General features: G+C 45.6%; 1 protein-coding gene and 5 pseudogenes across 3 annotated transcripts in view; 1 reads left to right on the forward strand and 5 right to left on the reverse strand.

Moving 5' to 3' along the window:
- LOC146068787 (protein unc-13 homolog A-like) overlaps positions 1-16,250 on the forward strand; it is an 802,795-nt gene that overhangs the window by 168,228 nt on the left and 618,317 nt on the right. The window lies entirely within an intron of this gene.
- Positions 1,276-1,394, reverse strand: LOC146039954 (5S ribosomal RNA; annotated as a pseudogene).
- On the reverse strand, positions 1,739-1,857 carry LOC146037144 (5S ribosomal RNA; annotated as a pseudogene).
- LOC146038982 (5S ribosomal RNA) lies at positions 2,201-2,319 on the reverse strand (annotated as a pseudogene).
- On the reverse strand, positions 3,352-3,470 carry LOC146040914 (5S ribosomal RNA; annotated as a pseudogene).
- On the reverse strand, positions 3,812-3,930 carry LOC146037197 (5S ribosomal RNA; annotated as a pseudogene).

Below are 16,250 nucleotides of genomic sequence, written 5' to 3' on the forward strand. Positions count from 1 at the left end.
CAGTATAAGGCAATAGTTTATTATTCAATTTTATACTCTGCAATCAGCTCGATGCCCATCGCCAAGGGGCATCGAGGCAGCACCAGGCTTCAGCCTGGTTAGGTAAGTTCTGGAGGGGGGGACCCCTTCTTTGGGGGAATCCCCAGTTCCCCAGGACCCCTGCCCATGCTGACCGGTCAGGGGGTGAATGCTTTGGCCGGGGGGATTTGTATAAAAAGTCTCCCCCCGGCTGTGGCATTACCCTGCTGGCTGGTTGGGCCCGGTGCTGGTTCTTGATATACGGGTGACCCCTACTCATTTTGTCCCCCGTATTTTGGGAACCAGGACCGGCCCTTGAGCCTGGTGCTGGTTTTATAAAATACACAGAACCCCGACTTGCTTGTTTCTGTGATTTTATGAAACCAGGACCGGCTCTTTCCGCCCCGGGGCTTGTTATGCTCAGGAGAGGGGTCCCCACGCATTTTTTTTCCATTTTTTATTTTTAACCCTTTTTTTTGGACAGAACCATGCAAAGATCTCAAAGATCTGTGCATGGTTCTGTCAAACTCGCCAGCCAGAACCTGGTCTAATTTTTTTGCGATTTTTGGTAACCGCACCCTATTACATGTGCGGGTTAGATGCTTTCCAATGGGAAAACATCTGGATGCGAATTGAAGTGTGACTAAAAATCGCCACTTCAATATGTGCGATTTCGCGGCAAGAAGTGCGATTTTTTTGCAGCGATCCGCACCCTATAAAATATGCGATTTTCGGGAAATGCCCGAAAACTGCATATTTTGCAAAAAAAAAACGCTAAAAAAAAAACGCCTGCCATTACATTTCGCCCCTGGTGTTCCCATGTGGTCTCCCATCCAACTACTAACCAGGCCCATCACTGCTTAGCTGCCAAGACCAGGTGGAACAGGGCCTATCTAGTGTGGTAATGGCTAAAAGTAAAGTACAGTTCCTTTTTTGCCCTCTTATACTTCTATCTACAAGTAATCTATTAAACAATTTCCAAACTGTGTTATTGGAGAAAAAAATCATGTGTTCGTAATATAAAAAGACTTACAGGACCTGGAATTTGCAGGTGGTCTCAACTAAAACAACTAACCAGACACAACACTGTTTAGCTACCAAAAGCAGATGGAATTGGGCCTAAGCAGTGTGGTAAAGATTTAGATGAGCAATATTGTGTCTATGTGACCTCTTCCACTTCTCTCTACTAGTAATCCAAAGCAAAAATTTCCAATTTGAATTGCTGGGGGAAAAGATTATTTGCGAGTAATGTCAAAATACATAAAACACAGGGTGTTCCCATGTGGTCTCCCATCCAAGAACTAACCAGGCCCAACACTGCCTAGCTGCCATGATCAGATGAGAATGGGCCTATCCAGAGTGGTATGGCTGTAGGTGATGAACAAGTCATTTTTTTGCCCTCTTATACCTGTTTCTACAAGTAATCTACTAAAAAAGTTTCTAAACTGTGTTGTTGGAGAAAGAAAAATCATGTGTTGATAATATTAAAAGACCTACAGGATTGGGTATTAGCAGGTGGTCTCAACTAAAACTACTAACCAGACACAACACTGTTTAGCTACCAAAAGAAGATGGAATTGGGCCTAAGCAGTGTGGTAAAGATTTAGATGAGCGATATTGTGTCTATTTGACCTCCTCCACTTCTCTCTACTAGTGATCCAAAGAAAAAATTTCCACTTTGAATAGCTGGGGGAAAAAACATTTGCCAGTAATGTCAAAATACCTACAACACCTGGTGTTCCCATGTGGTCTCCGATCCAAGTAGTAACCAGGCCCAACACTGCTTAGCTGCCAAGATCAGATGAGATTGGACCTACCCAGTGTGGTATGGTTGTAGGTGAAGAACAAATCCTTTTTTGCCCTCTTATACATCTATCTACAAGTAATCTACTGAAAAAGTTTTCAATCTCTATTGTTGGAGAAAAAAAATCATGTGTTGGTAATATAAAAAGTCTTACAGGACCTGGTATTTGCAGGTGGTCTCAACTAAAACTACTAACCAGACACAACACTGTTTAGCTACCAAAAGCAGATGGAATTGGGCCTAAGCAGTGTGGTAAAGATTTATATGAGGGATATTGTTTCTATTTGACCTCTTCCACTTCTCTCTACTAGTAATCCAAAATAAAAATGTGCAATTTGAATAGCTGGGGAAAAAAAGCATTTGCCAGTAATGTTAAAACAACTACAACACCTGGTGTTCCCATGTGGTCTCCCATCCAAGTACTAACCAGGCCCATCACTGCTTAGCTGCCAAGATCAGGCGAGACAGGGCCTATCTAGTGTGGTATGGCTATAAGTAAAGAGCAGATCCTTTTTTGCTCTCTTATACTTCTATCTACAAGTAATCTATTAAACAATTTCCAAACTGTGTTATTGGAGAAAAAAAATCATGTGTTGGTAATATAAAAAGACTTACAGGACCTGGAATTTGCAGGTGGTCTGTACTAAAACTACTAACCAGACACAACACTGTTTAGCTACCAAAAGCAGATGGAATTGGGCCTAAGCCGTGTGGTAAAGATTTAGATGAGCATATTGTGTCTATGTGACCTCTTCCACTTCTCTCTACTAGTAATTCAAAGCAAAAATGTCCAATTTGAATAACTGGGGAAAAGGATTATTTGCCAGTAATGTCAAAATACTTACTACACCTGGAGCTTCCATGTGGTTTCCCATTCAAGAGCTAATCAGGCCCAACACTGTTTAGCTACCAAAAGCAGGTGGAATTGGGCCTAAGCAGTGTGGTAAAGATTTAGATGAGCAATATTGTGTCTATGTGACCTCTTCCACTTCTCTCTACTAGTGATCCAAAGCAAAAATTTCCAATTTGAATAGCTGGGGAAAAAAACATTTGCCAGTAATGTCAAAATACCTACTACACCTGGTGTTCCCATGTGGTCTCCGATCCAAGTAGTAACCAGGCCCAACACTGCTTAGCTGCCCGATCAGATGAGAATGGGCCTATCCAGAGTGGTATGGCCAAGGTGAAGAACAAGTCATTTTTTGCCCTCTTATACCTGTATCTACAAGTAATCTACTAAAAAAGTTTCTAAACTGTGTTGTTGGAGAAAGAAAAATCATGTGTTGATAATATAAAAAGACCTACAGGATCGGGTATTAGCATGTGGTCTCAACTAAAACTACTAACCAGACACAACACTGTTTAGCTACCAAAAGCAGATGAAATTGGGCCTAAGCCGTGTGGTAAAGATTTAGATGAGCAATATTGTGTCTATGTGACCTCTTCCACTTCTCTCTACTAGTAATTCAAAGCAAAAATTTCCAATTTGAATAGCTGGGGAAAAAAATTATTTGCCAGTAACGTCAAAATACTTACTACACCTGGGGCTTCCATGTGGTCTCCCATTCAAGAGCTAATCAGGCCCAACACTGATTAGCTGCCAAGATCAGACGAGATTGGGCCTATCCAGTGTGGTATGTCTGTAGGTGAAGAACACTTCCGTTTTCGCCCTCTTATACTTCTATCTACAAGTAATCTACTGAAAAAGTTTTCAATCTCTATTGTTGGAGAAAAAAAATCATGTGTTGGTAATATAAAAGACTTACAGGACCTGGTATTTGCAGGTGGTCTCAACTAAAACTACTAACCAGACACAACACTGTTTAGCTACCAAAAGCAGATGGAATTGGGCCTAAGCAGTGTGGTAAAGATTTAGTTGAGCAATATTGTGTCTATTTGACCTCTTCCACTTCTCTCTACTATTAATCCAAAACAAAAATTTCCAATTTAAATAGCTGGGGAAAAAAACATTTGCCAGTAATGTTAAAATACCTACAATACCTGGTGTTCCCATGTGGTCTCCGATCCAAGTAGTAACCAGGCCCAACACTGCTTAGCTGCCAAGATCAAATGAGATTGGGCCTACCCAGTGTGGTATGGTTGTAGGTGAAGAACAAATCCTTTTTTGCCCTCTTATACTTCTATCTACAAGTAATCTACTGAAAAAATGTTCAATCTCTATTGTTGGAGAAAACAAAATCATGTGTTGGTAAATATAAAAAGACTTACAGGTATTTGCAGGTGGTCTCAACTAAAACTACTAACCAGACACAACACTGTTTAGCTACCAAAAGCAGATGGAATTGGGCCCTAGCAGTGTGGTAAAGATTTAGATGAGCGATATTGTGTCTATTTGACCTCTTTTTCTTCTCTCTACTAGTAATCCAAAGCAAAAATTTCCACTTTGAATAACTGGGGAAAAAAAGAAAAGGCATTTTCCAGTAATGGCAAAACACCTACAACAATTGGTGTTTCCATGTGGTCTCCCATCCATGCACTAACCAGGACCAACACTGCTTAGCTACCAAGACCAGACGAGATTGGGCCTATCCAGTGTAGTATTGCTGTAGGTGAAGAGCACATTCTTTTTTGCCCTCTTATACTTCTATCTACAAGTAATCTACTGAAAAAGTTTCCAAACTCTAGTGTTGGAGAAAAAAAAATCTGTACTCTTTACCTAGAATGGCGCCCACAATGTAAATCGCGGCTATCGGTCCGCAAATCACAAGCATCGCAGCCATCGCATGTGTTTGTTCGGTCCGAGATGCATGCGATGCCTGCGATTACACTATTTTTTTCATCGTGGCCATCGGAAATCGCGTTCATTGAGTCCGAGTGATGCATGCGATGCCTGCGATTATACTGGTTTTTCATCCTGTCCATAGGAAATCGCGGTCATTGAGTCGGAGTGCGTCATTTTATGCACCCAATGCATGCGATTTGTGCTTTTTTCCGCTCACAGGCACACCTGTAATAGGTGGAATGACCCTTATTCTGCATAGTAACATCTGTAATTGGTCTATTAACTATTATTCTGCATAGTAACTCATGTTTACATGACAGTTAACATTACATTACATAGTACATCCCCCTGTCTGAGACCGACCCCCTGTGACAGCTTCTCAGATTTTTCTTTTGTGGGTAGTTTTGTTGGAGAGTAGAGCTGTGATTTGAGATAGTATTTTTTTTGCTGATTGCTGTTTATTGGAGACTTACTGAGTTGCTGATTCTTCAGTTATTCCTGATATCCTCTTTCCTGAGCCTGATTCCTGACCTCATTCCTTATTCCTGTGCCCTGTATTCCTGGTTCCTGTGTCTCCTGAGTCCTGTGTCCCCACAAGTGATGGCATCTGCAGTTAATGTGTTCTCCTTGCCCCAGACGGAGGTGCAGGCTATTGAATTTCTGCAGCAGTATCACCTGTTGCCAAAGGAGGCAACTTGTGGCAACGGACATCCAATGAGGCTGAGCCACAAGGAGGGGATGTGGCGCTGCCACGTCAGAGTCTGCCGCCAGAAAATCAGTCAGCGGGCAGGACTGTTTATCCCTGGATGCCGGTTACCGTTCGTCACTATAGTGCGCTTCATATTTACCTGGGCAGAGGAGATGACGACAGGCGATTATTGTCAGCGAAATCTTGGAATGTCCACAAAAACAACTGGGCTGTATAATAAATACATGCAGGAGGCGTGTCTTATGGACTTAATGGCACAGCCCCAGCGGCGCATCGGTGGCCCCGACAAGATAGTAGAAGTGGATGAGACTCTGTTTGTGAGAAGGCAGGCAAATGTCGGCCGCATGCTACCCCAACAGTGGGTGTTTGGGGGCATCTGCCGGGAAACTGAGGAGTGCTTTGCCACAAAAGTGGCCACCCGGGATGCCCCCACTTTACTGGCCGCCATCATTCATCATGTGGAGCCTGGCTCAACCATTTACACAGATTGTTGGAGGGCCTATAATACTGAGCAGCTCCAGGCGGCAGGATTCCATCACGCCAAGGTCAACCACAGGTACAATTTTGTGGACCCCACAACAGAGGTCCACACACAAAACATAGAACGCATGTGGGGGGCCGCAAAATGGTGCAATAAACGCCACCGGGGGACTGCCAGGCACTTCCAAGAATTCATGTGGAGGAAAAGCCTGGGGATGGATAATACATTTCAAAGGATACTGCATGCATTGACTTTGTTGGAAAGACACTTAGGGTGACATTCTATGCTCTGCGATTTCCGTTTTTTGGCATTATTTAGACCACAAAATGGCGATATCGCATTTTTCAGTGAAATCGCCAATTTAACGTGATGCGTTAAGGGACAGAAATCGCATATTATGTGCGTAAAGGTATGCGGACCAAAAGCGTGAGATTAATTCGCACTTTTATCGCATCCAGATGTTTTCCAATACAAAAGTATACAAACCGCTTATTTAATGCTATGCGCATTTGCAATTCGCACTTTTTAGGTGTCTATTTATCGCACTTATTTCAGACCTGGTTCTGTTTGGCGAATTTGCACAGAACTCATTTTGGTCAAGTGCACACATGGTTAATTTCAACACAGGTGCCCTCATTATCACTCACAAACACCCCTACATTAACCCCAACATCAGTAAGGACACCTGTGAGGGTTTAAATCATGTAGATTTTGATGACTATTTTCAAGTTGCTTATCTGTGATGTGTCCCATTTGGAGGAGCAACGCAGGAGGGAGGAAGCTGCCCAAAAGATCCTGGTAGCCCCCCCACTACTGGGTACCCCACGTATGTATGGTGCTCGCCTGTACCTGGACTACCTGTCGGATCAACAGGTTGCGGGGATGGTTACGCTGAACCCCATTACCCTGTAGGAGTTATATGAGCAGGTGAGAGATGAATTGTACCATTTTGTGGGTGCCAACTATGCAGTGCCTGCTCAGCACAAATTAATGTGTGCCCTCTACTACTTGTCCACAGCCTCCACTCAGTCTGTGACCTCATGGGCCTTGGTGGTATCACAGGCCACTTTGTCTAAGCATTTTACTCAACTGTTACTTGCTATAAAGAAGTTGTTGCGGACATACTTCAGCAGCCGTTACTTTTATGCTAAGCACATGTGCCCTGTACTCCAAAATGTACCAGTGTTGTAAGTGTACTCATTAACAAATTATTGACCAATACCATCGGTTTCCACCCACATTTAACCTAACACCAGTCCACAACGGATGCACATGGTGGTGCTGACCTATCCCTTGCTGCTATCTACCCTCTAAGTACTCTTGACACATGTATGGATGAAGTTTGCAGTCAAACATGGCTCAATGGTGTTGTGGAACTACATGTGCCAGCATGCCCAGACACACTACAACCATTACAGTCCAAACCATGAGTGTCAGAGCCTGCTGGAATATGTAGATCCACAACCTTTGCCAGCCAAGGAGTTATACCACACTACTTTAGTGCAATCCCATAGTCATATACCATGACAATATGTTATAATTCACACATTAATTTATATTGAGAAAAAGACACAAACACAATGGTATACGGTTAGTAATTTTTACGTTTGTTATTTTTTTGTGAAACATTCTGCAATTTGACATGTGGTAAATACCAACTGTGGGGCCATGTACAAAGATCTTTGGCATTTCAATACCTAAACACACTGATATAGCAGCTACCTTCTCCCAGCATCAGGCTGCCCTACACAACTTCTAGACCCGGCACTAAGCCCACCACGTGTCCTCACACTACGACGGGGTGGGGAAGTGGGGGAGCCACTTATTGGGGTGCTGGATACACTGCTGAGGGTTGATGCAGTGCCACCTCCCACATTGCCTTCCTGCTGCTGTATTTGGTCCTGCATTGCTAGTAGGGCATTGGTCTGCGCTGTGCATGTTTGGGTTAGTGCTGTGAGACTTTGCGCCAGGCTTCCAATATGCCTATTCTGCTCCCTTATTGCAGCAGTTAGTTCTGCAAAACGGGTGTCAATACTGTTGGCAATGCGCACTTGAGTGCCTACACCTACCCGTACACTACGTGCAATTTTGCGTAACTGAAGGAAGGTGTCACGCATGTACCCCTGTATATAACCAATTTGGAGGCTTTGGGAGGCCATGAATTCTAGCTGTTTGTCCTTGAAATTAACCAAGGAGTTAGCTACTTGGGAAGCAGTAGCTGGTGTATGGGGTGGCTGGGTGGTTGGGGGTGGGTTGGGAGACACCCCACTTGGGGGAAGATCACTCTGTGACGAGGTCTGCATTTCTTCCTCTGCCGCAAAGGTGTCGACCGGATCAAGAATGATGTCCATTTCGTCTAGCACCACTATTGAAGAATCTGTTGTGTTGCTCCCTAGTTGTATAGCACCTGTGGATACAGATGAAGAGGTAAGTATTGATGCACATATAGGCCACACTGTCGTCTACACTGTTTTACATAGGGCTATAGATGGCTGACGCCCATACCTAGGGGTGTTATGCACTTACACATGTACCCCGATACAGCATGCAACATTGTCATTAATAATATGTCACATGCCTAGCTCAGATTACATTCATTTCCGTTGCAATGTAGCAGCAGGAGCTGATTGTAGTGTGAGATATTGTTGATGTGACATGGGTGTGTGTACTGTATGTGTAATGGGGTGTTGTTTGGTCATTTACCTGCTTCCGCAGATTCAGCAGCAACGGGCCTTCTTCTCTTGGATGCCGCAGCACTTCGGGACGGACAATCTGTACAAGGAAAGATGGGCAGGCATTATGGACCTTGCAATGGATAAGCATTTTCTGAAAACATGCATTGAATTCACAATAATGGACAATACCCAATGGAAAAGGACTGCATTATATCTTGACCACCTATTTTTGGGTTTATAGTCAAATATTTTATTTAAAGCTTAGTAGTAAACTAGTGTACACATGACAACTATTGGTTAATCGGTGGTATGTAGGCATGGCAGCTAAACCACCAGTACACCACAGGGTTTTTGTACACATACATGTTAGTCTGCAAGAAAGAATGGTACACTGTTAATCAATATGAGTAGTTGTGGAACTACAAGGCCCAGCATTATCAGCAATTTCAAAGTAGGAGCAGCCATTTTCTTGTGCATGACCTTGCTGGGCTATGTAGTTCCACAGCAGCACTTTACAAAGCATAACAATACAAGTGCACATTACAGGTATAATACATTGGCATGTATGTTAAAGTTTGCATGGGGTCACACTTACCAGCTCGCGGTGGCGTTTGTGGCCTGTCGGAATCCGCCACATGCATGCCAGGCAGGACCTCAGGTGGGATGATGCGCTTCAGCTTCACCTCATATGCATTGTAGCTGACAGTGGTGGGGCTTCCTCCTCCAGTCCTGGTAGCCTCCTCCCTCTCCAGGGCCATCATGTTTTAACTGGCATTTTATATCGTTAAAGCGCTTTTTAACATTGCGGACCAGGCGCTTGTGATGACTGACAGCGTTCACCGCCTGGGTGATGTCCTTCCATATAGCCCGCTTGCGCTGGGCAGTGGTCTTGTAATTGCTTTTTCCAAGCAGACGCTCGAACACTGGCATGATAGTCCGGACAAGTGCCACATTTTCTTCATAAGAAAATCTCACCATCCGGCCACTTTTGGTGCGACCAGCTACCACCTTCTCCTCCTCATTTTCACCACCAGCCATGTCGCCCTCCTCCTCCATGCCAGTGTCTTCCCCCTCCTCACCAGCATCTTCCTCCACCTCTGACATGTGGCCCTCCTGCAGCTGGTGTGGGGTATGGTCTAGGGCTTGGCTGTAGGATGGGGATGCCAGCGGATCCTCCACCTCCTCCTGCTGGGGCTGGACGGCCAGGGTCTGGGCTGAGGCTGGCCTTGCTGTGGCCATGCTGCCTGCCACACTGCTGCCTCTCCCACTTGACTGGCTGCTGCCACTGCTACCTCTGCCACTGCTCCCTCTGCCACTGCTTCCTCTGCCACTGCTCCCTCTGCCACTCATCACTCTGCCACTGCTCCCTCTGCCACTCCTCACTCTGCCACCAACACCTCTTCCTGAACTCACGCTTCCACTGCTCCTCTCCATGCTCCTTACTTCCTATCAAAGAGTGAAATGGCGCCAATGCCCCTTTATATAGGGGGTGTGATGCATAATGGAGGGGACACAGGTGGGCCAATAGGTTGGGGGGTTCTTAGTCATGCGGAGAGAGTTTTGTAAATCGCACTCCGGTTGGTCCAAAACTCACACATGACCGGCGGAAGAAATCACACTTTTTTGTTACTTAACATCGCACTTTTTTGTTACTAAAAATCGCACCTCTTTGCCGCAAATCGCCCCTCTTCGCACTTTTCAGCCTTAAATGCGCATCACATTAAATAATCGAATTTTGACTGAAAAGTGCGATTTTGAAAAAGGCGATTTGCGGCGATGTGGTGCGCGAATAAAACATGCGCATTTAGCGCAAAGCATAGAATGTCACCCTTAGAATTTTCTGGACTTTCATTACACTTCATTTAAAAATTTTTTGTTGCATTTCATGCTTAATTTGTCAGTAAATTAATTGATATATTTGAACAAATGTTGTCTTTACTGTGTCAGTTGAGTGATATTGCATGTATGAATGAATTTGCATACCCACCTGAATTAGGCCTATTTCTTGCATACCCACCTGAATTAGGCCCAATTATTACTCTTCCAAAAAAATACAAACACCATTCACTGTTATCACAATAAATGTTTAACATTCATTGTATATGAGCCATACAGGTATTGTGTCCCTATAAATGTATATAATTTAATGTGCTGTCACCTCTCACACTGCTTATTTGTGACAGAGGATCAATATAATGCGTGCGATGCCTGCGATCATTGCGATTTCACGCACTTATGTCACTCAAACTGAAAAAGTGCATGAAGGGAAAACAGGAAGTGTCCCAGCTGCCATTTTAATACAATTATCTGCGCAGAAGACATCAGGCTCCCTGCCCCTGCTTAAAAGTAAGTTCATTGTACAACTTGCACATAGCTGGGGTTTGCATCAACAGTGGAGGGGTGGTGGTGGGGGGAAGAGGGGTATAGGAGGGGGGCCCAGGGGCAGGGGGGGTGGGCCAGAGGAGTAGGGGAGATGGGCAGGGGTAGGGTGGGGGAATCAATGTTACTATGTATAAATTCAGTATATAACGCTGGTTGCTATGTGCAATAGCACATAGAAACATATGTCACCATATTATCAGTGAGTGACATATGTTGCTATATGGTATTGCACATAGCAACCACTGTTACTAAGTGAAAATTGGGTGTATAACACTGGTTGCTATGTCAAATAGGGCATAGCAACCAGCATTATACACTGTAAATTAACATTGAAACGGTGGTTGCTATGTGTAAAAATACATAGCAACATATGTCACAAACATATTATCAGTTGGTGACATATGTTGCTATGCGTTTTTACACATATAAACCACTGTTTCAATGCTATATTACAGTGAAAATGTTAAATTCCCTTCCAATCAACCAGATCAATCCAATGGACCATAAATTTACATAGGGTACAATGTCAAATGGCCCCCAGACCCCCAAATAACCACCCTGATGTGTGAAATGCCCCCCTCCCTTGTCAACGCCACCCCACTATCAACGCCAACCTGAAGCGTGGCGAGCGCAGCGAGCCCGCGAGGGGCGGCGGTACGCGTCCTCCGACCTTTTCATACCCCCACTATCCACGTAGGCATGGAGTTGAGAATAGAAAGTGGCGAGCGCAGCGAGCCTCACGAGGGGACGCGGATACCTGTGAAACCCGCCAGGGGACACGGATACCTGTGATATCCGCGTCCATTCGCCACGCTTCGGGCTCGGTGGCTCGCCACAGTTTCTATTCTCAACTCCACGCCGACGTGGATAGTGGGGGTATGAAAAGCTCGCCACGCTTCGGGTTGCCGTTGATAGTGGGGCTGGATTAATATGTAATTAAATTTGATTAATGCTGGACTTGATTTTTAAAATGAATAGTAGCATGTAATTTTTTGTTTTTTCTTTTATCTTTCTATTGTAGTTGCTGTTAAAACGTCTTTTGGAAAGCTAAGTTTCATTTATCCTGCTGTGCTGTTTAATTACAAGGTAAATCCTACTTAAATTATATTGCATGTTAATCGTTACCTGTGCATAGCCTTGTCATAGGAGTATAGCCGGTACTTGTGTAGTATCACGGTTCCCATCGCATGCCATATGTAGTGGCATGCGATGTCATGCGCTGCGAACTTACCGGTTTTTATGCATTTGTAAGAAAAAATCGCATGCCATGCGATGTGCTGCGATGCAATGGCATGCGATTTTGATCACTAAAACATCCAAATGAGCCACCGAGCCTGAAGCTTGGCGAGCACAGCGAGTCCCGCGAGGGGACGCGGATACCTTCACAGGTATCCGTGTCCCCTGGCGGGCTTCACAGGTATCCGCGTGCGCTCGCCACACTTTCTATTCTCAACTCCTCACCGAGGTGGATAGTGGGGGTATGAAAAGGTCGGAGGACGCGTACCGCCGCCGCTCGCCATGCTTCGGGTTGCCATTGATAGTGGGGGTGGTACAGTGTGAAAAATGACATTTGGGGTGCATTTAACATGATTTTAACACGTCAATGATTTCTGTGAAAAATGGCATTGCATCGCATCAGATCGCATGCAATGTGATGCGATTTCTGTACAATGCCCATCGTGGGAGTCGTGAAAATACACAAGTACCGTATAGCCTTTAATTATTCATAGATGGTTTTGTTTGTTTTATTTTTTTCAGAAATGCCAAAACAAATGGACCAGCACTTCTGGGGGAAGGTCATTGATATGTACAGGGAAAATAGATGCCTCTGGGAGAAAAAAGACAACGACTACTACAACAAGGCGAAGAGGAGTGAGGCGTACCGTCGAATGGTGATTTACTGTAGAACACGGGAAAGTGAGGCAAACATTGCCTGGGTTCAGAAGATCACCAATATGCGGACAGTCATGGTGAAGGAGTACAATGGAGTACTGGAGTCACAAAGTTCAGGAGCCGATACGGCTGACCTTTCATCTTGGAGCAGAGATCAAGGAGTGGAACAGGGGGAACTGATACAGAGGATGGCTCTTTGTCCAGTGCAATGGAGAGTGCGGACGTAGTACAGTAGGAGCAAGTTTCATCTTTGCTCTTTTGGCCATGGCTATTCTATTGTTCTCAGCTGCAATACGTATTGTATTGAATAGAATAGCCATGGCTAGCCATGACCAAAGATGAAACTTGCTCCTACTGTAAGTATTTGGTGTGACATGTCTTGCATGTAACTGACTGTAAAATGTCATGTTATTACCATTTGCCCCTTTTTTTTCTTTCTAGGAAGTTCCCCCTGAGACGGAGCAGGAGTCTGTGTCAGTCACTCCCACGACGGAGAGCACTGCACCAGCTCTCCCGAGGAGGCAGCCGACCAGCACTGCTCAAAATGTCCAAGGTCATTGCTGCAGGTATGCGGCGGAAGCATTGTCAAATCCCCCTGACGTATTCCAAACTTTTGCCAACAACCTTGCCACGTAGATGTGGACCATGGATCCAGACCAGGTTGTGCATGTGAAGCGGTTGGTATATTGCACTATGATGCGCGCAACAGAGAAAAGTCTCTCTGCTGAGTGCACCATAGAGCCATCTGCCACGAGCGTAAGGCAAGTGCCCCCAACGCCCAACTACCCCCATCACTACCCTACATACAGTGTGCCGGGTTATACGCCGCCTCCCCCTTCTATGTATGCGCCCAGGCCCCCTATGCCACCAGCCACAGACCCTTCGTCTTTGCCTGGGACTATTTCCAGTGCTCTGTTGAGTACACAAAGTCCCCACCCAGGTGAAGAGCACGATTATGAATAAATTATAATTCGGCTTGATTCGGACTAATTTTTTTTACATGCAACAATGTCCTTGTTCCACTCTTTGATTTGTTTGCTCCATGATGAACTTTATTGCTCATATACCATAATTTCGGTTAGTGAAGTTGCAGTACGGTACTCCTGAACTTTGTGATGTCCGTACTCGTTATGCTCCTTCACAATTGACTGTTCTGCATATTGGCATTTTCTTCTGTACCCAGTGCATGTTTGCATCATTGTTCCCAGTGTTGTACAGTAATCATAATTTGTTGTACGCCTCATTCCGATTTGCCTTGTTGTGATAACATTTCTCCCATGAGGCATCTATTCTCCTTCTTTATCTCAATGATCTTCCCCCAGAAAAGGTTGACCATACCAGGTCCAAAAATTTAAAATAAAAACAGTTTTGAATGTTATCAAATGTGTTGTCTCATTTAATTAAATTGACAGTGTCCAAAATGTAATTTATGTTATGATGCCCACTGTGGTGCAAGGAGCAACTGTTGGTGGAAGTAGACAGGTGGTCAGGCGTGAGCCCGTAGCCGGGACCGCCGGTTAGGACGGCCACAGCGGATGCTACACTAACTCTGTTGAGTCCCTGAGGCAGATGGTAAACCCCTGCAGAGCTAGGCTTCACCTGCGGCCGCCGCGTCCGAAGGAGCGAGTTAGGCCCGCTCCGACCCCGATGCAGCCAGGTCTTAGGAATAGACAAGGGGTAGACGATCGCCAAAGGGTACCCAAGAGGACCACTAACTACCGGGCCTAGCTGAGAGAAGACCCCTAACTGCTGGCACCTGGCCAAACCGGGAAGCGACCAAGTCGCAGACACAAGAGGACCAGAAGAGGAGCCCCCAGCAGGCTACGCCACAGGAACGGCGACTCCTCAAAACAAGGATGGCCATAGAGGACACTCCCTGCTAGAAAGATACGAATAAAGACAAAAAAGAGAAAGAACAAGGATACAATTAGTGGATGATAAAGAATGAACCCACGGAAGTGGGCCAGGCGCAGGCTGAAGCAGGTCTTCTGGCTGACGCAGGATCCTGAACAGGACACCCCAAGGAAGGCTGGGAGAACCAGACACAGCAGGGGCAAGGAGCTGGACAAGGTACAGAGGGCTGGGAAGCCACGGGGACCGGAAGAGAACGCTTGTCTGCTAGCTGGGCAGAAAGCTATAACCGGCGTCTGTGCCCAGCAGACGCCGGCTATTTATTTAAATTTCGCGCCGCCTGACTGACGTCAGGCGCGCGCGCTTTCGGCTGCCGGGCGGAAGCTCGGGAACGTTGCCTAGTAACTTCCCGACACTCTGTTCAGAGTGAGGCTTGAGACGCTGCTCGGCAGCGTCCCCAGCCACGTCACTCACTTCCGCCGTCCGTCCGGGTGCATTGCAGCCCGGACGGCGGCGTGTAACAATTTATTGTATTGTAAATTTGAGTGTATAACACTGTTTGCTATGTGCAATAGCGCATAGCAACATATGTCACCAACTTATATGTCACCAACTTAGACTCTCTTGGTGACATATGTTGCAAAGCACTGCAGCACATACCAACCACTGTTACTATGTGGAAATTGAGTGTATAATGCTGGTTGTTATGTGCAATAGCGCATAGCAACATATGTCCCAAACCCAATGGACCAGATTGACGCCACCACACTATCAACGGTAACCCAAAGCATGGCGAGCGCGGCGGTACGCGTCCTCCGACCTTTTCATACCCCCACTATCCACGTTGGCGTGGAGCTGAGAATAGAAAGTGTGGCGAGCGCAGCAAGCCCGAAGCGTGGCGAGCGCAGCGAGGTGACACGGATACCTTCACAGGTATCTGTGTCCCCTCGCAGGCTTCACAGGTATCCGCGTGCGCTCGCCACGCTTCGGCACAGGTATCCGTGTCCTCGCGGGATTCACAGGTATCCGCGTCCCCTTGCAAGGCTCGCTGCGCTCGCCACGCTTCGGGCTCATCTCCAAGCCGACGTGGATAGTGGGGGTATGAAAAGTTCAGAGGACGCATACCGCCGCCCCTCGCGGGCTCGCCACGCTTCGGGTTGACGTTGATAGTGTGGTGGCGTTGGCAATGGTGGGGGGCCCCATTTCACACTTCTTAGTGGTTATTCAATAAAATTTGTGGTTTGTGGGCTATTTAACATTCCTCCTGGTCTGTGGGCTATTTAACATTGCTCCCTATTTGAAATCGTGTCCACTGGGTTGATCTGAAATGAATTTAACATTGTTCCCTATGCGAAATAGTTGAAATCGCACCCATCGCATCAAGGCCGTTTTGGTTGTGCACGATGTGACCAACGCTATTTCAATGTAATATAGAAATTCAACGTTAAAACGTTGATTGCATCGGTCGCATCGCATGTGACAATAACGGCATGCGATGTACCTGCGACCACCGCGATGGGCGCCGTTCTAGGTAAAGAGTACTAAACAATTAACTATCTTGCGGTCCAGGAGCTATTATGATCTAATAAGAAAAACTGATCTATTTTTATTATTACTTAAACCCAATACAGCTTATTCATATATATATATATATATATACATACATACATAAGTTTTCTCTCTATAGTTCAACA

This window comes from Crinia signifera, chromosome 1, assembly GCF_055691185.1.
Source record: "Crinia signifera chromosome 1, ASM5569118v1, whole genome shotgun sequence".
Taxonomy (NCBI): domain Eukaryota; kingdom Metazoa; phylum Chordata; class Amphibia; order Anura; family Myobatrachidae; genus Crinia; species Crinia signifera.